The 13,977-nt window shown below is 34.3% G+C and overlaps 1 non-coding gene across 1 annotated transcript; it reads left to right on the top strand.

Moving 5' to 3' along the window:
- The first annotated feature begins 13,468 nt into the window (after nucleotides 1-13,468).
- LOC148943757 (small nucleolar RNA U3) lies at nucleotides 13,469-13,678 on the top strand. Its single transcript, XR_016143025.1, has one exon. It is a non-coding gene; the product is annotated as a small nucleolar RNA U3 (small nucleolar RNA).
- The last annotated feature ends 299 nt before the right edge of the window (nucleotides 13,679-13,977 follow it).

Raw genomic sequence — 13,977 nt, 5'->3', positions numbered from 1 at the left:
TGTGGAAATACTTTATGACACAATACTGGTAACTGTTCGTTCCATTAATGAAAGCCAAGTATAATCACCTACGGAACAAGCATTGAGAAAACCCTCCAAAAGTGTCTTCAGGAGCAAAATGCTGTACTACTTATCTGCTCTAAGCCAATCTATTCTAAGTTGTACTGAATTGTGTAACTACGGTACTTAGTTAACAGGTTCGCATAGGAATGGAATTTTCCCCGGAGACGCGGACAATGGGGCGCAATATTTGTGTGGAGAGGATAGGTTTTGTCAGTACTTGTTCCGTAGGTGATTATTCTTTGGAAAAAGTTAATCTAAGATTTAAATGGAATAGAGATTGATCCAAGTAGAAGATTGCTAACTTTTAAACCGCTCTTGAGCATAAAATTTTGAAACGAGAATGTGATGAAATTTTAAATAAGAAAAAAACCTTCAATGATAGACCCACAAGCTAAAGTGTGTTACAAAAAGGTGTATAAAATTCTCCCTCTACAGGACAGCGATCTCTAAAATTCTTTGGGTTATGAATTCGAAACCTTGCAAAATAGATCTTATGCTTAAAGGAAGCACAAGAAAAGTATATTGTCACAGCTTTGCTTATTCTCAATTTATGAGGTTCCAAAGATGTTTTCTAAATAAATAAAAAAAAACTCATGGATATGGCTTAAAATTCTACTCAAATGATAGGAATTGCATTTTCAAAACTAAATACAGAGAGTAAAAATTAAAGTATGTTGATTTGTCAAAATAATACAGTACAGAATTAACATAGCATATTGGTAATACATTCCCAAACAATGTTTTTGACCCTGGATTTATTACTGAAAGTTTCATATCCGACCCTCTTTTCGAGATAGGAAAAAGTAGCTTCTCTAGAATTTTACCATAATAAGAATAATTTAGTTAATTGTTAAAAATAGAGTGGTAATAAGTGTATGATTTCAGTTCCTGACAGAAAAGTGGTTACGGAGCTAGAAATAATGCCGCAACAAGGGTTGCAGTATGCAAGATGGCGTTGAGAGTTATTTCTGTTCACGTTAGTGCTAGGTTCTATTCTTGTAAGTTGCCCACGCTGTTTGGTGTAATATAACATCTGTTTTACTAATACCGTTTCCATGGGGAAAGGGGTACTGTGCTTCTTTTTTTTTAAATATTTTGCGGATCGCATTGAGTTTCCGAAATGGCACTAGTTTAATCATTGGGCTATATACATTGGTTGGACAGCATCTTTAAAGAATTATCAAATGCTTTCATAGGATGTATCCTCACGGATTGATTCGTAGAATCATACAGAGTTGTTCCTTGAGTATTCTTGCCTATTCGAACCGGCCTCCGATCCATCAGTTCTAGGTGTTGCCGTGGCAAGCGTTAGCAGAAGGGAAAAAAGGACGTATAATCATTTAGTTGTTAAAGTCATGCTGGTTTATGTATCATTATTTAATTTTTCATTCATTTGTGTATGTAAGCTGCGTGGTATGCAGGAGTCGAAAACTGTAGCTACTCTTCCACCTTCTGTGGTCGATGGCCACGCTATTTGTCGAAGAGTGTATGAAGCTGCAAATGTCTCTTCTATTCCTTCTTCGGATCATTTAATATTCAGGTATGGGATAATAACTAAAATTAGGTCTTTCTTTTAAATAAAGGGATTATAATTGCTAATTAAGCCAATTATGACCAATTTCGGCTCTTAAATATATTTGTCTGAGGGGAAATGAATGACAAATAGCTTGAAATGTATTAATTTTTTTATAATAACACAATTTACTTCTTTTTACTGTGAAATAGGATAATTTCATTGGAACAATTTTAAACTATTTCTTCTAAAAACATGAACGGCGATTTTTATAGTTTGTAGTTTTGCTCACTTCTCAAACGGAAAAATTTCGTTGCACTTTGTTTCCCAACAAAAAGTGTAATTTTTAGGAAACAGACAAGCCATTTCTAAAAATAAGCTGGGGCAGCTGCATTTTTGTATTGTTTTTTTTTCTCTTTGTTCTCTTTTGTAATCGAAAGTAATTTGAGTTCAAACTGGCTAAACACAAGAAAGTGTTTATTTAGTGTTTGAAATACTGTGTGTTGAAATATAGTGTTTGAAAAAGTAAGATTAGGGCTTTTATTTTTATATTTACCTGTGGCTATTTATCTGTTTACCCTCGTGTTGATTGCGTAAATTTGTGTTGATGACAAGCATGCAATTCAGTTCAATTTTTTTTCAGTTCAATTCATTTTATTTAACATCAAAATACATTTAACAAATATGCCAATACCCGCCCCAAGAAAGATACCAAAAAGCACTTGCGACTGGGCGGGTACATACACTAAAAAACAACACACACAAATTACATACAAACACTACAAAACAACAACAACAAAAAAATCAATCAATCTCTCATCAATTCATTTAATAATAATAATAAAGATAAATAATAATAATAAAGAGAAAAAAAAAAAAAAACAAAAAACTATGAACCTTGACCTAACAAATATTTTTTCAATTTATTTTTAAATAACCCCAGGTGCTCAGCCGCCCGAATGCTCTCCGGAATAGAGTTCCACACATTAGGTCCTGAAAATCTAGTATAGAAGCCGGCCCTGGTTCCACTTCTATTCGGAACAATGAAATCACTAGCATGACGAGTTTCATAATGGTGCAAAGACCTATTGTCATTAAAATAATCACGAAAAACCTCTGAACTAACATCATTCCAGCATTGATAAGCAAAAATTCCTATTTGGTAGTCTCGTAGCTGTCCTACATTCAACACTTGCAACTTGTTGAAGCAAGCTGAAGTGTTATTTACACCTTCAACATACCCACCAATAAGACGCATCGCTCTATTTTGAAAAGTCTGAACACGTTTAAAATTCACATAAAAATTACTTGCCCATAACATACAGCCATACGAAGCATATGGGTGGATCAAAGCATGGTATAAAAGCAATAAAACTCTCTGAGGTAAGAAATTTTTAAAACGACGAATCGCTCCAAGGCCACGTGCAACCTTTGTGGCACCAACATCACTGTCGCGTCTCTATGAAAGATTTCAATCAATGTAAAAACCTAAGTAACGGATTTCTTGAACTTGAACTACAGGCTTATTATTAAACAGAATTCTACCATCAATATCTCTGGGCTTGCCTACTCTAGAATATACAATAAAATTAGTCGTTGTAACAATTAATTATAACCATCTCAATCTATTAAAAACATGTAAAGTCCTCAGAACAGAAGTCACATTCAACACGAGACTATCGAAACACTGACAGTAAATGTAACTGCAGTGTCATCAGTGAATGACGTTATGCAACAGTCTGGAAGATAAAAACCCATGCTCTCCACATAAACCAGATACAGAAGTGGATCAAGGACCGATCCCTGTGGCACACCACACGACACTTGATAAGGGGAAGAAAAAGCATCATCAATCATCACTTTAATAGACCTCCCACACAAATAACTTTCAAACCACATCAAACTAACTCCTTTAACACCTAAGCATTCTAATCTATGCAATAAAATTTTAAAATCTACCGTGCCAAATGCTTTCCTAAAATCAAAAAATACTGTTAGGGGGATTTCACCTTTTACTAAACAATTATTTACAAAATCTACAAGATGAATGGCAGCATGACTAGTGGAATGACCTTTTCGAAACCCGAATTGGGTATCACTGAGTAGGCTATGTTTCGTGAGATGGTCATATAAACGGCGATGAATCACTTTCCAAAATTTTTGACAATAAAGGCAGTATCGATATTGGTCTCCAGTTACCGGCATCTGACCTGGCACCCCCTTTGTAAAGCAAGATAACTTTAGCTTGCTTCAACGCTTCTGGAAAGGTCCCCGTTTCCATAGATAAATTATTAATATGTAGAATACATGGTCGTATATACATTAACACAGCTTTAAAAGTTCTCAGATTCACGCCATCTATCCCAGCAGAATTCGGTTTTATATTTTTCACTATTTTAATCACTTCATCACTTGTACACTTTTCAAACTGGAACTCTACATTGTCTCCAAGAGAGTCCACGAATTCCTCGCTAATAAAATTTCCCCTGTCCCACATTACACTTTCTTGAACAGACGAGCCAACCTGAGAATAAAACTGGCCAAAATGATTCGCGACCACATTTTTATCACTCACATAACTTCCGTTTATATCAATGCAAGGCGACTGACTACTTTTCTGATTTCCCATAAACTCATTAATAACCTTTCCCATAAACTTTGATTTCCCATAAACTTATTTGCATGACAAGCATGCAAAAAAAAAAGATTCCAGAGATTGGGACAAAGGTTAAAAAAAAAAAAAATCTGTTCGTGAAGATGATGTATTTTCTTAGTATTTCAATTAGTTTGACTTTTTAAGTTCTTTTGCCTTGTACGAATGGGTTGAGGGAGGAGCTTTCCGCCTTCAAGGTCTGGACTCTCCTATTTATTCAATGTTTACAATGAAAGGGCAGTAATTTCAATAGAAGAGTAATATTAATAGCAAGTAATTTATTGTTTTGGTCGAGCACAATCAATTACTGGGCTGATATCGTTCAAAGCGTTGTGTTGAAATAAAGCATGTTAAAAAATAGGGACCAAGATAAAGGTTTGGAATGTAGGGTTTTTTTTTTGGGGGAAATATTAATTTTTTTTAATATATTAATAATTGTGGATTTTATTTTTATATTTGTCATTGTGGGGGGGGTGGGGGTGATATATAGCCCTGTGAATTTGAATAACTTCAATAGAAGGATAATATTTACAATAGAGGGGTAAAGTCAGTAGGACGTCATTTAGTGTTTTGAATAAACATTATCCACTCTTGTGTTAGTAACGCTAAAAACGATGGGCTGAAAACCAATGTACAAAATGTGAGGGATTTGGATAAAGGTTTCAGATTAAGATTTTTATTCAGGTAAATATCATGTTTTTCCAAATAGTTCAATATTTTAGGTTGTTCCTCATATTTCGTTTAGTGCGTGTGTAAAGGGTTTATTCCTCTAAATATTTCGTTTATAACTAAAATTGAGAAGTAATGCTGGGTGTCATGGGACGCCCATTTCAATATCGGATAAATACCATCTTTCCTTGTATGTAACTTTGCTTTTACCCATTTCTATTGTTTTTTAAGATATCTAACAGTTCGTTCACGTTTCGTGAAATATCGCACAATTTCATGTTTTTCATGGAAAATATAGGAAGATACCAAATATATTTTTATGTCAAGAAACTGAGGCTCTCGCAGAAAAAACTGCAAACCTGCCTAGATTTATACAAAGGGCAATATTTGTGTTTCGAAAAATCGATAATTTCTAAGACTATCGAGCAATTGCCTGGATATGGACAATGACCTATAATGTTAAATTAAAAAGCAGTTTTAATTTGTTAAAATTTTAGCTGGCGAAAATTGTGCCATTATGACAGATCCTGCTTGACATTTTGCAGTGAGTACTATGTGTATCCAGGCAGTCAAAAATGCTTAAGTACAATATCTCAGGAACGGCTTAGGTTATTAAGTTGAAATTTCAAGGAAATAGTTAGGAAGGATTTTGAACTAGAGCAAAGGCACTATGTGTATCCTGGTTGTCAAAAGAGCCTACTTGCAGTACCCAAGCAATGGCTGAGGATTTCAGGTTGAATTCTTAGGTAATGCTGGGGGATGTTGAACTAAATCAAAAGACAGAGTATGCATCAAGTAGTCGAAAAGGTGGACGAGTAATATATCAGGAATGGCTAAGGGTGTTTAGTTCAAATTTTGAGTTTATATTTAGGTAATGTTGGATCGGAAGAAGCTATTTTCATCCAGGTCATCAAAAGGGCAAATCTGCACTCTAGGACCTTCTAAACGTATTCAGTTGAGACATGGGGACTTGAGATGATGGTGTGAAAAAAAATATCAAAGACAGCATATGCTTCAAGGTCATTAAAATAATGCTTATGCCCTACCTATGGAATGATTAAGGGCATATAGTGGATTTTTTTTGGAAATATGGATGGGGATATTGAATTAAATCACAAGACACTAAGTGTGCCAAGGATGTAAAAATGACATATTGACTGTACCTCAGGAGCAGCTAGAGGTATTAATTTTAAATTTTCAGTGAAAGTCGAGGATCATGCTGAATTAAATATCTACAAGACAGTATATGCATCTGGGCTGTCACAAGGGTGTATCTGCAATATCTAAGAAACGCCTTACTTATGTAGTTTAAATTTTCAAGGAAAGTTGAAGGGGATAGTGAAATAAATCAAAAGACAGTAACTGCGCCATGATTGTCAAAATAGATTACATTTGATAACTCAGAAGCAGGTAAGGGTATTAAATTGAAACTGCCAGGGAAAGCTGAGAGAGATGCTGGACTAATTCGACCGATGCTTGTACATCTGGCTTCTCAAAGGGGCATATTTGCTAAATATCAGGAACAACTAAGTGTATTAAGCTTAAACTTGTCAAAAACTTGTCAAATTACAATGAATGGGGTAGTCAAACTGAAAACAAACATAAATTGCTATAAATATAAGTTGGACTAAACGCCCTTTACGCAGTCTAAAGACCAGACCGTCATTTGTTTCTTGGAGAAAACAAAATACGTTTGAAACGTTTTCTCTATTATAACGTTACAACATCCAAAATTACTAAGATACCCAACATTTAAATATCTATTTATTAAACGGCCAATCTGCATTCATTATTTCTTTTTAGTAATCTTTGTTACTATGGTGATTTTTCGCTTTTTGTGGGTATGACAAATCAAACACATATTTCGAAATAAACCTTTTTTTTATTTATAGTGATTTGTGCTAGTTTTGTGGATAGGTGATACTAAATTTGATTAATAAAAATCTTCTTCATATTATAAAGTACGAATTTTATAATTATGGTATTTTTTTTGTAATTTGTATATAGGCTAGGGTTATAGTTAGCCCAATAAGGGGAATGGGCCTATTGTCCGGCTAGTGACCATTATATTTGAAAAGAGTATTTAATGGGGAATCAGATGGTACTACTCTTTTTATAATATAAGGCTTCGTTCTGAACGGATATCTTGGCGCACCATTTCCCTTGTTAAAATTAAGTTTCAAATAAAATTCAACCAATATTAAATTAAAAAAGTCTAAAAACGTCAGATCGACAAAACTAAACTGATCAGCTTGCCTCGAACGGATAAAAGGAGCTTATGAAAAGAAGCGATTAGAATGCTATAGTGAGCACTTGCGACAGCTGGAATAGCAGCCCATTGTTTTCCTGTATAAATAGTTGCAATTGAAAGGGAGAGTGTTTTTTTATAGATTGCCTTATTGTAGTAGCCCATTAGTAGCAAATTGTTTTATCATATACTGATCAATAGCGACGGATGAAAGTGTTGAACTGAGTGTTTTTTGTATGAAAGTTTAATGTTTTTGATGCCGATTACGACACCCACATTTCAAAGCTTTTAGCCCATGCAAGGGGCCCTGCCCTGTGTCTTACTCTTAGGTTGACGCTCGTAATAATAGTTCATATAGTTCCACTTAAAATTCGTCCGTTAACGCAGTTCTTCCGCACGACGATCTATGTCTCAAGGCTATTAGTTGAAGTACCAAGGACTGTGAAAATTTAATGTTGTTAAGAAGTAGAAACTTGTGTAACAGAAAATAACTTTGAAAAATCAGAGAAACGTGGGAGTTCAATTTTAATAAATAGATCTCTATTTGCAGTTGAGGAGTTTTGGTAGTAGCAAGTGCGAAATTAAAAAAAAAAAATACATGAAAGAATGACCAGAGGGTATCATACAGTTTAAAGGGATGTAGTTGTCTTTGGGGATGAATTGATTGTTCTTGTTTGAATTTTTTGGATGTAAAGCGTTTTAAAGCTTAACTTATTAGCGTATTTATTTTCACGTTCATTGTGGCAATACCAACGAAAATATGGTACTACTCTAAAATTTTCATTATTTAAAATAATCCAACAAAGATTCATGGAAATCGCAATTTCAAGCTATGGACTCGGGTGTGATTCTCTGGCCTAAGTTGGGTTCAGTTAGCAAAAAATGAAAAAATGAAATGAAAACGTCACAAATTTTGTTCTTTTCTTGTGTAAATCTTGCGTTCTAGGCTTTTTTTGTTATTTCTTTTTTCTTTTATTTTCTAAAATTTTGTGTGATAAGCTGTCTTCTGCTTGGTCAGACATTCTTCCTCTGTGTTTATAAAACAGTCCATTATGCTTTAATTAAAATAGAGTGTGGGATTCAAGCTCAAATCATTTTTTCGTACGTATCTATCGATTTTGGGAGTACTACAACTCTCAGTTGACCCATTATTCACCATATACTGACTTGTTTCACCCATTCCGGTTCTCCTTTTTATTTTACCTCTGCCTTTGGTTCTACAAAACACTATTTTCTAGATTCTTCCTGTTGGTATGACCATTTGCGACTTTCCTGTGGTAAGCTCTCTTCCGCGTGGTCAGACAAGGACTGCTTTAGTTGGGATTGATTTTGGGGATTCAACTCAAGCCACTGTTTTTGAAGTTTCTATTGGTGGTAGGATTCTAAAAGTCTCAATAAAGCCCCTATTGGTGAAACTATAAGAGCAGTTACTATGTCGGAAACATATTTCTTATCACAACAAGGAAAGCCACGATATAAATATTAAAACCAATCAAAAGCCTTAAAAAAGGTTTACATAACTAGATATCAAAATTTTTAGATAGCCATTTTGTTCAACGTAGTTTAAAGTTCTGGAAATTAGGTCTTTGAGGATGACAACCCTCTCATAGCCCTCAGGACAAGGATTGTAAGTTATGCCCTGGGGGCATATAACGTTTATATAGATAGCTTTGTCGTAGAAACTTCAAAAAGGGCTCATTCGATTAGAAAGTGAAATGGCTTGTGCCCTTTTTAATAGTCGAAAGTAATTGGAAGGCAACTAACACCCCTTCCATCCCCATCTTTTCCCCCAACACGTCCAATCAAATTTTTGAAATAGCCATTTTGTTCCACGCAGTTAAAGTTCAGGAAATTATACCTTTGAGCAGGACACTCTCCTCACAGTCTTCCGAGCAAGGGTTATAAGTTATGCCCTGGAGGCATATAAGTTTTTTTGAAATCTTTGTCGTAGAAACTTGAAAAAGGGCTCATTCAATTGGAAATTCAAAGGTCTAGTGCCCTTTTTAGTAGTTGAAAGTGATTTGAGGGCAACTAGCCCCCCTCTCTCGCCCAGCTTTTCCTCAAACACATCCAATCAAAATTTTTAGATTGCCATTTTGTTCAGTGTTATAGATTTCCAGATAGAAATTATGTTTTTAAGGAGGACAAACCCCCACAGCCCTCAGGGCAAGGGTTGTAAGCTATGCCCTGGGGGCATATAAAGTTTTTACTGAACGTGGCGTCGTAGAAACTTTAAAAAGGGCTCATTCGATTGGAAATTGAAATGGCTAGTGTCCTTTTTAATAGTCTAAAGTGATTGGAAGACAACTAACACCCCTTCCACGCCCACCATTTCCCCAAACATATCCAATCAAAATTTTTAGATAATCATTTTGCTCCACGCAGTTTAAAGTTCAGGAAATTATACCTTTGAGCAGGACACTCCTTCTATAGTCTTCAAGGCAAGGGTTATAAGATATGCCCTAGGGTCATATAAGGTTCTAATTGAAATCTTTGTCGTAGAAACTTCAAAAGGGAATCATTTGATTGGAAATTGAAAGGGCTAGTGCCGTTTTTAATAGTCGAAAGTGATTTGAGGGCAACTAACCCCCTCTCACGCCCACCTTTTCCCCAAACACATTCAATCAAAAATTTTAGATAGCCATTTTGTTCAACGCAGTTGAAAGTTTTGGAAATTAGGTCTTTAAGGATGACAACCCATCCCCCCCCCTTACAATCCTCAGGGCCGGGGGTTTAAGTTATGCCCTGGGAGAAGGTAAGATCTTTATTGACATTGATGTTGTAAAAACATACAAAAGGGCTCTTTCAATTGAAAATTGAAAGGGCTATTGCCCTTTTAATAGTCGAAAGTGATTGAAGGGCAATTAACCCCCCTCTTACGCCCACCATTTCCCGAAACACATTCAATCAAAGTTTAGAGATAGCCATTTTGTTCAACGTATTCGAAAGTTCTGGAAATAAGGTCTTTTAGGATGATAACCCCATCAGAGCTTTCAGTGCAAGGGTTTTAAGTTATGCCCTGGGGGAATATAAGGTTTATATAGAAAGTTGTTGTAGAAATTTCAAAAGGGGCTCATTTGATTGGAAATTGAAATTGCCCTTTTTAATAGTCGAAAGTGAGTGGAGAGTAATTAACTCCCACTCTCACGCCCTCCATTTCTCCAAACACATTCAATCAAAGTTTAGAGATAGCCATTTTGTTCAACGTAGTTGAAAGTTCTGGAAATTATGTTTATAAGAATGACAACCCCCCCCCCCCAGAGTCCCCAGGGTAACGGGTGTAAGTTATGCCCTGGGGGTAGATAATGTTTTTAATGATAGAGACTCTAAGGTAAAAACTTCAAAAGGGGCTCATTCAATTGGAAATTGAGAGGGCTAGTGCGCTTTTTAACAGTTAAAAGTGATTGGACGATAACTAACGCCCACCATTCCGCCAAACACATCCAATCAAAATTTTCAAATAACCTTTTTGTTCAACGTAGTAGAAAGTTCTGGAAATTAGGTCTGTGAGGATGACAAACCCCCCCCCCCCCAGCCCTCAGGGCGAGGGTTGTAAGTTATCCCCTGGGTGCATATAAGGTTTTTATTGAAAGCGTTGTCGTAGCCTTCCCAAGGCCAGAACATAATTTGCACTTTACTGAAAACAATACAAATGAATGTGCATTGTCAGTTTAATATACATATACTGATATTTAGTAATCAAAATCTTAATATTATTTGATTTATTAAAATTATAGAATTAAAAACATTTATTTTGTTTCAGTAAAAGGCAAATTATGTTCTGGCCTTGGGAAGGCATAGAGGTTTTGAGCCCAACTTCTGTTAATTTCTGCTCCTTTTGAGTTTGACTCGGTTATTTATTCTAATTTCTGTTCGTTTTGAGTTTCATTTATTTATCGATGCTGATTTGTGGTAGTTTCACGCTTTGTAGATTATTTGATTTTATATTTGCTAATTTTTTGTTTAATGGAGTTCTTTACTTTTCTTTGAAAAACTTATGTTGTGGAAAAAGTTTTCTTAATTAAATTATAGCGAAGATCGATGTGGGTATAATGTCTTATTTTTTGTTGTTGTTATTGTTTAGACCAAGGCACTTCGTATCGAAGGAGTTGTCGTGGGAACTACGAAAACGGCTCATTCAATTGAAAATAGTAAGTGCTGATGCCCTTTTTAATAGTCGAAAGTGATTGGAGGGCAACTAATTCCCCACCCACAACCACCCACCCATTTCCCCATTTTGTATAAAAACTAAATGTTGCCTTTAGATCAAATCAAAATACACTGTGTCAATGCTAATTCCCAATAAGGCATCTCAGCAGTTTCCCAAGAACGGCTGAGGGTATTATGTTCAAACTTTCGGGGCTACTTCTGTGCTACTTCTGCTCTTAAAATTTAACCAAATCAAAATAGCGTAAATTTATCCAAGCTATCTAAGAAAGTAAAAAGATTTTTTTGCGAATGGTATCAAGTTTTCCATTTCAGGTCAACTAAAGGAGGTATGAAACTAAATTAAACAGTACTATTTATGTCCAGATTTTTAAAAGGATGTATGTTGTTAAAAATTACTGAAAATTTTTCTCCAGCATACAAATAGCAGGCCAAACTATAAAGTCTTTAAAAAACGATTAGATTTAAAGTATTTTTTTTGTTTCCCCTGAAAAGACTATGTCAATATAAAATGAACAGAATTATTAAAAAAACTTTTTCCACAAAATAAGTTTTTCAAAGAAAAGTAAAGAACTCCATTAAACAAAAAATGAGCAAAAATAAAATAAAATAATCTACCAAGCGTGAAACTACCACAAATCAGCATCGATAAATATATGAACCCCAAAACGAACAGAAATTAAAATAAATAACCGAGTCAAACTAAAAAACGAGCAGAAATTAACATAAGTTGGGTGCAAAACCCCTATGCCTTCCCAAGGCCGGAACAAAATTTGCACTTTACTAAAAAAATACAAATGAATGTGCATTCTCAGTTTAATATATATATATACTGATATTTAGTAATCAAAATGTTAATTTTATTTGATTTATTAAAGTTATTAAAGTAAAAACATTTATATTTTTTAAGTAAAGTGCAAATTTTGTTCTGACCTTGGGAAGGCATAGGGGTTTTGCGCCCAACGTATGTTAATTTTTGCTCATTTTGAGTTTGAATCGGTTATTTATTGTAATTTCTGTTCGTTTTCGGTTTCATTTATTTATCGATGCTGATTTGGGGTAATTTCTCGCTTGGTAGATTATTTGATTTTATTTTTGCTCATTTTTTGTTTAATGGAGTTCTTTACTTTTCTTTGAAAAACTTATTTAGTGGAAAAACTTTTTTTTAATTAATACTTTTTTTATTATATATATATATATATATATATATATATATATATATATATATATATATATATATATATATATATATATATATATATATATATATATATATATATATATATATATATATATATATATATATATATATATATATATATATATATATATATATATATATATATATATATATATATATATATATATATATATATATATATATATATATATATATATATATATATATATATATATATATATATATATATATATATATATATATATATATATATATATATATATATATATATATATGCCACGCAGGGCCGTATCCAGGATTTTTGTTCAGGGGGGTTTTACTAATTTTTGACTTTTTTGGGGGGGGGGATTTTTACTAATTTTCGACTCAGTTTTCGACTAATTTTACTGATTTTTACCTAGCTTTTACTAATTTTTGACTTATTTTCGAGTCGGTCAAAAATTTTGGGGGGGGGTTTCAAACTGGGTAACCCCCCCTCCTGGATACGGCCTTGATGCCACGGGGACTAGTTGTCCCACAGAATCGACAATTATAATAATACTCTGATAAGTACAATACAATAAGTTACTTAAACACTTACTATCTTCCAAGGTATTCCCAAAAATAAACGGACAGAGGTTAGCCCGAAAAATTGGTTAGTACGACCCTCGGTCCCAAAAATGGAAATATTTATGCTAAAAATCAACCACATCAATCCGGCCAGTTGTCGTACTTAGCCAGGAAAACGGTTATTTCTCAATTTCCTTTCCAAGCCTCACATAAAGGATGTTTTATTCTATCTTAGTAAAAAAAAAGTGGTATTTCGAAACTAGCAATTTGTATTTTGCGTTATAGATATTTCATTTCATATTAAATTATTTCTGGTTCATAATTATTTCATTGTAGGTTCATAAGACAGTAACAACCGATTTTGGCTATTTCTGTATGAACAAAAATAGGAAATTGTTTAACATTAAGATCATACTTCACAGGATCATTTCTGTAGTATGATTAATTAGGTTTCGCTGGGAAATTGACGCTTTCACAAACCACCATGTTGAGTGGAAACGTTTACCTCTGAGCGGGAAACGGACCGGTTCTGGCTTACGCTGGAATCTGGTCATTGAGGACAATTTTCAGCTGTTGTTAATATGGCTGGAATGGGGTAGATGTTATCCGAGTGGTTGTGGAAATACTTTATGACACAATACTGGTAACTGTTCGTACCATTAATGAAAGCCAAGTATAATCACCTACGGAACAAGCATTGAGAAAACCCTCCAAAAGTGTCTTCAGGAGCAAAATGCTGTATTACTTAACTGCTCCAAGCCAATCTATTCTCTTAAGTTGTACTGAATTGTGTAACTACGGTATTTAGTTACCAGGTTCGCATAGGAATGGAATCGTCCCCGGAGACGCGGACAAAGGGGCGCTTTTTTTGTGTGGAGAGAATAGGTTTTGTCAGTACTTGTTCCGTAGGTGAT

The sequence above is a fragment of the Artemia sp. Qi Xiang Cuo genome, chromosome 15, assembly GCF_049724085.1.
Source record: "Artemia sp. Qi Xiang Cuo chromosome 15, ASM4972408v1, whole genome shotgun sequence".
Taxonomy (NCBI): domain Eukaryota; kingdom Metazoa; phylum Arthropoda; class Branchiopoda; order Anostraca; family Artemiidae; genus Artemia; species Artemia sp. Qi Xiang Cuo.
The sequence above is the reverse complement of the archived record's forward strand: the minus strand, read 5'-3'. Positions and strand labels throughout refer to the sequence as shown.